The sequence below is a fragment of the Spea bombifrons genome, chromosome 5, assembly GCF_027358695.1.
Source record: "Spea bombifrons isolate aSpeBom1 chromosome 5, aSpeBom1.2.pri, whole genome shotgun sequence".
NCBI classification, from domain to species: Eukaryota; Metazoa; Chordata; class Amphibia; order Anura; family Pelobatidae; genus Spea; species Spea bombifrons.
The window spans coordinates 49,962,345-49,973,034 of record NC_071091.1 but is presented as its reverse complement, the minus strand read 5'-3'; positions in this window follow the sequence as shown (position 1 = coordinate 49,973,034).

The following is a 10,690-nucleotide window of genomic DNA, read 5'->3' as shown; positions in this document are numbered from 1 at the left end:
CCACACTAGTATAAGTATTGCAGGAGAGGCAGGGCCGGCCCAAGACAAAATGCCGCCTGGGGCGAAGTTTAAAATGCTGCCCCCCCCATTATCTACCCTTCCTCTCCCTCCGTCCCTGCCGCCCCCCCATTATCTACCCTTACTCTCCCTCCCTATTATCTACCCTACCCCCCCTGTACTTACCTTTCAGCAGTCCTGCAACGAGTCTCCCTGTTCGGTCTCGGTGCCGGCTTGTAATGCTGAGTGCCAGAAATGATGTCATCTTCCGGCGCTCAGCATTACAATCCGGCACCGAGAACGTACAGGGAGACTCGCCGCAGAGGAGAGAGAGAGGTGCGCCGACCGGGTTCTGACAACTTGGTAAGCGTTGTAAAACCACTTGGTAAAACCACTCTGCGCCCCTCTCTCTCTTCCGCTTTAATAAAAAAAGTGCCACCCCTTTAAAAGTGCCGCCTGGAGCATTTGCCCCACTCGGCTCACGTTAGTTTTGTCACTTTGCTCATATTTTATAAACACGCTAAGAGATATACCACATTATATTTATCAATCTGGTCTTAACAGTTGGTAATTTTAGCCAGGCACTTCCTATCTATATTCACAATCTACTCTTCAAGCTGTAAAACACCATGCAACTGGTAACACAAATCCTTCCAGTTACCATAAGACTGTAGTCAAGCGTGGTTTCTAATTTAGACATTTTTCTAGAATATACCCTGTATTGCTACAATTTTAGTATATTAGTTAATATTTTTAAATTTATTTCTTTATTCTGTAATTTAGAATTGTGCAGATTAATAATTTTCATCTATTTTGCTGAATGTTATTTTTAATTGAATATAGTCTTACAATGATCTGATTAAACTTACAATGTCTTAGCCACAACCAGAAAAAACAATATATATGCTATTTTAATGCCCAAAGTCCTCTTTACATTCTCATTTCTGCTGCTAAGCAGTAACCTTTTTCTTTTAACCTAGAGTTAAGGTTGTATCCAACACCCATTCTAATAAATGCTAACATAAACAAGATTATTCTCTTACGGTAATCTTTAAAACCTAGCTACACAATGGAGAGAAACTTGCAATCATTGGCTTTGAACCAAGACCACACACATAAAAGCTATACTAAAGACTGAGAGCCAAAGCATACTTTTTTGAGGAGTCTTGTTTCCAAATAAAGCATGTACTGTTCTTATGCCCATATGTATCGCTGTAACGAGAATATGAAAAATGAAACCTTTACATTTACACTGCTAAGGTTGATCTTTGCAATGTAATGCTTTTTGGGGTTTTTTCTGCTTTATGTTGTTATTATGTTTACAAAACCATACAGTAGAAGCATTAGCACTAATACTTGAATTCCTAGTTTTATCGCAAGGTATATGACAACTGCTGAGTGATGGTGATTAGATGGTGGAAGCATGTAACTTGAAATATATTTTAAAGTCTTTTTAATAGTTGATCTGTGACTTTATTTTCTGAATATGAAACAGCAACTAATGCTTATTTTAAATAAATAAAAAAAAAGATAAAACTAAAAGTGATTCAGTTTTTTTTTCAATTCGTTCTTTTACAATTTTAAGTATATATCAGCTTTCGTATAGTTTTATAGACAAGTATAAAAAATTAGATACAAATAACAGAGTGCTTGCCAGTGAGATGATATGCTACAGTGATCGGAGAGAAGTCAATGAAGCTTGAATATGCAAGAGAATGGAAACTGTATCATTGAATGAGCGTACAAAAAATCCAAAACAAAATTTTACCAAAAATATACTATGCAGCACAATACATATTTATTGTAAAAAATAATAAATACCAGTGACAATGTGGGGGTATCACGTACTTGCGCTGTATGTCTAACTGTTTCTGAAACCTTGAAGCTATTCAGTTTTAATCACTACAGTGAAGGAAACAATTATTTGATCCCCTGCTGATTTTGTACGTTTGCCCACTGACAAAGACATGATCAGTCTATAATGTTAATGGTAGGTTTATTTGAACAGTGATAGACAGAATAACAACAAAACAATCCAGAATAATGCATTTCAAATAGATTATACATTGATTTCCATTTTACTCAGTGAAATAAATATTTGATCAGCAAGATGTCTGGCTCCCAGGCTACTTTTATACAGGGAACAAACTGAGATTAGGAGAACTCTGTTAAAGGGAGTGCTCCTAATCTTAGCTTGTTACCTGTATAAAAGACACCTGTCCACAGAAGCAATCAATCAATCGGATTCCGAACTCTCCACCATGGCCAAGACCAAAGAGCTGTCCAAGGATGTCAGGGACAAGATTGTAGACCTACACAAGGCTGGAATGGGCTACAAAACCATCGCCAAGCAGCTTGGTGGGAAGGGGACAACAGTAATTTGCAAATGAAAAAACACAAAATAACTGTCAATCTCCCTCGGTCTGGGGCTCCATGCGAGATCTCACCTCGTGGAGTTTCAATGATCATGAGAACGGCGAGGAATCAAGACAGAACTACATGGGCGGATCTTGTCAATGATCTCAAGGTAGCTGGGACCATAATCACCAAGAAAAGGATTGGTAACATACTACGCCGTAAAGGACTGAAATCCTGCAGCGCCCACAAGATCACCCTGCTCTGCTATAGACTAGAATTGGAGTACATGGGATTAACATCTCTGGAAAAACTATCATGGTCCACGGTGCCTCTCAAAAATAACAAATCCCCGCAACGCCTAATCCTATCCCACCTGGTATATTCATGGAAAAAAATAAGAAAAGAAATAGGCCTGGAGAACAAGATTCCACCCTTTGCCAATATAGATACTCTGGAATTAAATATCCATGATCTAAATCTGAATAACCGGAAACAAAAAGGCATCAATACTATTGCACATCTAATTACCCTGCGATCCCTGGAGGGATTTGAAGACTTGAAAAGTGAATTCAATCTCACAAATAACAAACACTTTACATTCCTTAGGATTGAATCATATTTAGACAAATATTTATGGAAAGAGAACCCAAAAATGTTTTGTTTATTAGCCAAAATATTCAACAACAATCCCCAAAAATTCCTCATAACCAAAACTACTGAGGTCATCTAAACAACCAAAAGATTTCCCTGCAAAGACTTCATGGGAAAAATATTTGGGAATAATAATAACCCTTGAGGAATGGTATCTATCTCCACATATGGTGGGGATGCGCGGAACTAAAAGAATTATGGAAAACTATGTTTGACTGGCTGGACAGGCAATTTAAAATATTCATAATCCGAACACCAGAAGCTACGCTTCTTACTCTGCTAGACTGGTCCAGATACAAAAAAGAAGAATATTCTTTAATAGTTCATACCTTTCTGGCAGCCAAGATCTCAATTGCAAGAAATTGGAAATCACACATCTGTCCTACATGGCCTGCACTCAAAAAACAACTTAAACATCACATAGAAATGGAGAAAGTAATAAACACATTAAGTACCCATTTTGCCTTGTATAACAAAATAGCAAGCCATCTATAAAGAGGCCAAATAATGCACAATAAGCCTGATCTCTAGGTTTAAGCCATAATTCTTTCCCTTTGCCTCTTCACACCGTAAAATAGTTGCTTGTTTGTAATTAAGTTAATGTGGATATGTTTTTGTGTATAGATTATACTAATTATAAGAGTGATTAAGTTTAAACAACTATGTGTATAAAATCAAATGCAAAGTGACGAAAACGATATGGCAAATATGCTACAACTCCATACAATATGATATTTCAGATTGCATCAAAAAAAAAAAAGCTCTCCCTGCTCAAGAAAGCACATGTACAGGCCAGTCTGAGGTTTGCCAATGAACAGAGGAGAAGTGAGTGAAAGTGTTGTGGTCAGATGAGACCAAAATCGAGCTATTTGGCATCAATTCTACTCGCCGTGTGTGAATGCTGCCTATGACCCCAAGAACACCATCCCCTCCATCAAACATGGTGGAAACATTATGCTTTGGGGGTGTTTTTCTGCTAAGGGGACAGGACCACTTCACCGCATCAAAGGGATGATGGATGGGGCCGTCAAATCTTCCACAGCCATGGCATTGAAAATAGGTCGTGGATGGGTATTCCCCTTTGGTTACTGACTCCGGCTTGTTTTTGGATTACATCTCTTGGATCACTATTTTTTTCCTTCCTGTTGCCTTAATGAAGGGGTAGTTTACATTTTCTACCTAATTTTGTGTCATCAGCAAATATAATTTGGGAGATCATTAATAAAAAAATAAAAGGAAGAAGACCCAGGACAGACCCCTGAGGTACTCCACTTAATGCCTTGTTCCAGTTTGAGAATTTTCCACTTACAACCATTCTATCTTTTAGATAGGGAGGGAGAGGGAGTGAATGAGAGTGTGAGAGATTGGGTCAGAGTGGGCACCAGGCAACCAACCAAAATGCCACTCTGATTTTTGCCTAAACAGAATAGGCAAGGTTTGCAATAACTAGCATTGAGTCTTTTACATTGCTGTGGAAGAAGTTTGGCCCACTTTTCTTGGAAGAATTGTTTTAATTCATCCACACTGGAGGGTTTTCGAGCATGAACTGCCCTTTTAAGGTAATGCTACAGCTTCTCAATTTGGATTCAAATCAGGACTTTGACTAGGCCACACTAAAACCTTAATTTTGTTTCTTGTGAGCCATTCAGATCTGCAGTAGCTTGTGTTCTTCAGATCATTGTCCTGCTGCATAACCTAACTGTGCTCGAGCTTCAGGTCACAAACTGATGGCCAGACATTCTGCTTCAGGATTACCTGGTAGAGAACAGCTTTCCTGGCACCTTGAATTATGGCAAGTCTCCCAGGTCCTGATATGCTTTATGCCCCCCCTGATATGCCACTCTGCCCCACCGACTTACCAATGCATCCCCAGACTCTATGGTGCCTAGTGGGGGCTGCCGGTGTACGTCTGCGTGATGTGCGTAGACAACCTCTGCTGCTGCTCGTCACATCCGCCGGGGTTGTCTACATCGCACAGACGGGCACCAGCTGCCAGAGACGGATCCAGGTCCCCTGCAGAGCTGCGGGGGATCTGGATCCTCACCCTGCCCTGCTCCTGGAACTACATGTCCCAGGCGTCAGGTGCTACGAATTACGCTAAACCCCGATTATAGGCTGCACTTTTCTCCCCACTTAAAGTGGTGGTGCGGCCTATAATAGGGGTTTAGCTTAATTCGTATAATAGGGTAATTAAGAAACAATTCGGCAGACTCTACATTTTTGGGTATAAGGCATACAGGGGGGGGGTATAAGGCATACCTGGGAGGCAGAGTGGCAAGCCTGGGCTCAGATGTGCATAACTGGGGGGACAACTGGGAAATAAAAACATGAAATGTACGTTTTCTCAAAGTTTTTTTTATTCTGCCGTTTGTTTTGTTTTTAACATCCAGCTTGTTCATTAAATTATCTTAAATGTACTTTTTTTTTAATCAATTAATCGGCCAACAAATCAATTATGAAATAATCGTTAGTTTCAGCCAAAAGTATTGGGACACCTTACCATTACACCAAAGGGACTTTTAAGACATTGTATTTCAAATAGACATTAGGTTTGTAGTTGGTCCCCCCTTGCAGCTATAACTGGGAAGGCTTTCCACAAGATTTTGGAGTTTCTCTGTGTGAATTTCCATTCCTCCAGTAGAGCATTTTTGAGGTCTCTGTTCCACTTCATTCCAAAAGTGTTCAATGGGGATGAGGTCAGGATTTTGTGCTGAAAAATCAAGTTCTTCCACACCAAACTCATCCAACCATGTCTTTATGGACCTTGCTTTTGTGCACTGGGCCTCAGTTGTGCTGGAATAGAAAAGGGTCTTCCCCAAACTGTTCCCACAAAGTTGGAAGCATAGCATTGTCAAGAATGTTGTGGAAAGCCTTCCCAGAAGAGTAGAAGCTATTATAGCTGCAAAGGGGGCACCAACTACATTTTAATGTCTATGTAATTAGAACCCTATTTCATAAAAGTCACAGTTGGTGTAATGGTCAGGTGTCCCAATTTTTTTGTCCATATAGAGTATGTGATATAGGGTAATAGGTAAATAAGTAAATCTTATACATGAAAAAACATATGTGGGGTATGACTGCAATCAGGAGATGTTGTTGAACGTAGATTGGGTCATTATTCAGCTGTGGCACCTGTAGTGTAGAAGTAATTTTAAGCCAAATTTCCCCAAAACTCTTTTCTATTTTAGTATAGTTTTGCTGTTATTATAGTTTTTTTTATTGATCACTAATATTTATTTTTTAAAATAAGGCTCTACTTCTCCTGAACAAAAGGATGTATAATTATAATAATTATGATTTAAGCACAAGGTTGTGAAACATGTCAAGCAATTCTACTTATTTTTACGCTTCATGCCTATACACTCCATGTGGATTTAGAATAAAGAACTTTCCGGGAGGTTATTTCTCTTCTGTTTTATTGACCTAGCCAACTAAGGCCAGAATATGTTGTTTGTGTTTTAGTTTTTTTTTTCATTTAAGTATCTAATGTAGACTATATGGACAAAAGTATTGGGACACACCTCTTAATTATCGAATTGAGGTGTTTCAATTAGATCCATTGTTACAGGTGTATAAGTTAAGCACCTAGCCCTGCAGTCTGCATTTCCAAACAACTCTGAAGAGCTCAGTTACATTACATTACATTTATTTATAAAGCGCCAACATATTCCGCAGCGCTGTTACAGTCAGTAGAACAATTCACAAAAACACATATAATAACAAACTGGTGCAAAGGAGAAGAGAGCCCTGTTCTTGCAAGCTTACAATATTGTCGGTGGTTGAGGGGGAAGTGAGACACTAGGAGAGGACTGTTTGGATGGGGATGAGTTGATCTGATTCCAATGATGTGTTGAAGCTGTTGATTGTTCTTCAGATGGCTTCATTATGATGGTTGGGAGTAATGGGAAGGAATGTTGTACGCTTCCCTGAACGGGTGGGTTTTTCAAGAGGTTTTGAAAGTTGCGTTTGAGGCAGAAAGTCTGAACAGAACGGGGAAGGGAATTCCACAGGAGGGGTGCGGAGCGGGTGACATCCTGCTTTCTGCAGTGGTACTTGGTATGTCATTTCACTCCAGTTTAACTCCAGTGTCACTCTTAACTGCCCACTTATGAAGAGTCCAGTTGGGGTAAGGCCACAGCAGCTACATTTCCAAACAAGTCTGTTACCAAGTGAGGCCTAGGAATTTATAGGGCTGCCTCGCAAGTGGTCAGATAAGGTGATTGCATACAGGAGGCAGATGTTTCACATCAGAAAATGAGGGGTTCAGATGAAAGGTATGAGTCATACCAGGTGGAAAGCAGGGGTAACAGCAGGAAATGAGGGGTTCAGGTGAAAGGTGTGAGTCATACCGGGTGGAAAACAGGGGTAACAGCAGGAAATGAGGGGTTCAGGTAAAAGATGTGATTCATACCTGTAAGAGAAGGAGATGTGGCACATTAGTGATTGCCAAAGGAGTACTTGGATGAAAGCATGAAGACCAGGGATGGATGTCTGGATAGTCCAGTGTAACTCTTAACTGCACACTTATGAAGAGTCCACTTGGGGTAAGGCCACAGCAGCTACATTTCCAAGCAAGCAAGCAAGCAGTTAATTCAAGCATAGAACTGTGATAGGATGCCACCTTTGCAATGAGTCAGTTCATGAAATCTCATCCCTGCTAGATGAATATTGTAAGTAAAAATGGTCAATTGTAAGTGGTATTATTGGAAAGTGGAAGCATTTAGTAACAGCAGCATCTCAGCCACAAAGCGGGAGACCACGTAAAGTTACAGAATAGGGTCACCAAGTGCTGAGGCGTATTGTAGGGGTCTCCTAGCAGGGTCAGAGAAGTGTACAGCCCCTTCTAACTTTAAATATTGACTGTTCTTCAGTTACTGTTAGGGGCCTTGAACAAATACTACCCACTATTAGAGATACATTGAGACAAAGGGAGATGGTTTGGATTAATTGCCAATTATTTATTTCTATTCTTGATATTTTTGTTCCAGTAATATTTTATTTGTGTATTTTGGCATTTTAATACTAATTGATTTGTATATTTATTTCCATATATCTTGGTTGATTATGTTTTCTGTTTTGGGTGCACAAATGGACTATTTCTCAGGTACTCTGCCATGCTTTTCCCTGCATTTTCCTCTTCTCATCTATGCGGCACTTCCAGTCCATGCGTTACACCCTGATTTTTGCGGCGGTGATGCTCAGCCAGCCCCAGGACCAGTGAAATCTGCAAGAGAGGTAAGGGGGTGCGGGAGAGTGAATAGGTGAGTGGATGAATGAATGTTAGTTACTGGGTGATTAAATGAATGAATTAAGTTAGTAGTGAGTAAGTCAGTGTTTAGCGGCACAGGCAGGTTGATTGGGGGGGCAGAGGTGGCACAGGCAGGCTGTTTCAGGGGCATACTCGGCACAGGCAGACTGCTTCAGGGGCAGTGGTGGCACTGGCTGACTGCTAAATGGGCAGCGGTGGCACAGTTAGGCTGTTTTAGGGGTAGAGGCCTACCACATCAATGTCTGGCCTAGTATATAGTAATAGGGGTTATGTTGCACTACCGTCAGTATCTGGCTCAGTGTATAGGGGTGGGAATTACGCTGTACCATATCTGTTCAGTAAATATTATTTATTTAAATAATTTAATGACTTTATTTTTCAAGATTTCTATTTTTCCAGTTGACATACAGTAAAAAATTTGTGAATAAATATTCTTGCCAACGTTAATTTTTTGTGTGTGTGTGCCACATAATGGATGTGGGCTGTTTTTGCAGCACTTTTTTTTTCCCTGGGGGGGCACTTCACACTTCGCCCCAGGCAGCACAGTGTCTTGGACCAGCCCTGTCTCTGTGTGTGCCTGTGTTTTCTCTGTTTAATGGTTTTTTTGAGGACTAAAACTACCTCCACAGCAGGCAACACCAACTTGGACTATAATTTGAGAATACTCATTGGGATTTTTTTTTTTTAATCGGAGACTGTTTTCACTGCCTGTACCTGGGGGTAGGAATGGGGGTGGTTAGCAGCGCTGGGTCAGATTTTTGTTCTTCCTTCCCTTTTTAGAGTATTTCCTTCTTCTTTACCTCCTCTACTTAAGATGCCTTATTTCCAGCATTTTTTTTTTCTTTTAACTTTTCTCACGTATATTTCAACCAAAAAGGCTCACATTTAGAGACCAGTGATTGAAGATAAATATGTATCAATTATTGAGCAGCCCATAGTTTTAGTCCTCCAAGAATAAAGTGTCATGAAACCCCTCTTTAATGCCTTTAGGTGCAAGAGTGGGCAATTTGTATATCCAAAAGGATTCTTTTTGTAACAGTTTACAGTTAATGTCTCTGACAAAATTGATACATTAAAGGAAAAGAGGACCCTGCTCGCCGCAAGCTTACAATCTAGAATTAGTATATACTGTATGTGTGTATGTATATTATATATATGTATTTAAAAACAGTGAAATGGTAGCTTATGTAGTTGGCAAATAGTTTTCATTTATTTTTAAGATTCTTTAATAATAGTAAATAAGTTTTTTATTCCTCACTTTTCAGTCTCAAAATATATTTTACAGGGTTATCCCCTATCATAGTGTGACTCCAAATTTATCACCCTATTCTGGCTTACCATTGGTAATACTTAGACATATACTTGTCAGATGGATAAATTGCAGAGACATTTTGGAAAGGATTTCGAAGGCATGGATATGAAAAACTTTCATTGTGACAATATGTAAGCAATAGAATCTTTCCGGTGGACTATTTCTACTTCTGTACAAATTGAATAATAAATATCTGGATTAAAATAGGGAAACGTATGAAAAATGAGAGCCAATTACTCTCATGTCTGCAAAAGATAAAAAATATTTTTAATGACACAGGTCACATGAAAAGTAATACAGTCTAATTGTTTTTGTTTTTTTTAAGGTTTATATTTATATTGCATTCTGCAAGCATATTGTCGTTTCACCATATTTCTGTTGAAATCTGACCTTGGTAATTGTAGAAAAGTATAAAAATATAAGTGAAAACAAGTAAAAAAAAAGTTTATCCTTATTAGGATTTTTACAATTTTCTGGCTATTAAAAGTCATACAGCTCTAAAAGACAAATGTTTTAGAAGACCTTGCCATTTCATACCAGGGTGCATCAAGATAGTCTATGTAAACGACTCATATAAATTAATTTTACACATACATATTCTTTTATGCATATACACATTTTATTTTACATTTACATATTGCTAGGAAACTTTGTCTACAGAATTTGACAAAATAAATGTTGATATGGTAGTTTAAGAGATACTTTCAACATCCCAATTAAGATATATAATGCCAAACCACGTTGTTCAGGTATCAATGTTGCTGAAGCTAAATAACAAGTTTCCCATTCTGACATGATAGGCTTTTAAGACCCACCTTGTTATGATTGGATAAGCTATCATTAATGCTTAAATTGCAATTTTCAAAGTATTAGGCCATCTGTGGGCAACTGAGAAGAGACCTTTGATGCCTTAAGAGCTGGATTCTCTGAAAGTTGGTACAAAATATTTAAGTATGAACCTTATCATACAGAACAAGTATGAAGATTAATCTGCAGTTACAGTATTATAATATTTAGATTGGGGGGGTTGGGGTCTATAATGCAAAGATTTTAACATTTTAAATTAAAACTTACTCCCACCACCTTCCTCGGATACCTTAAGG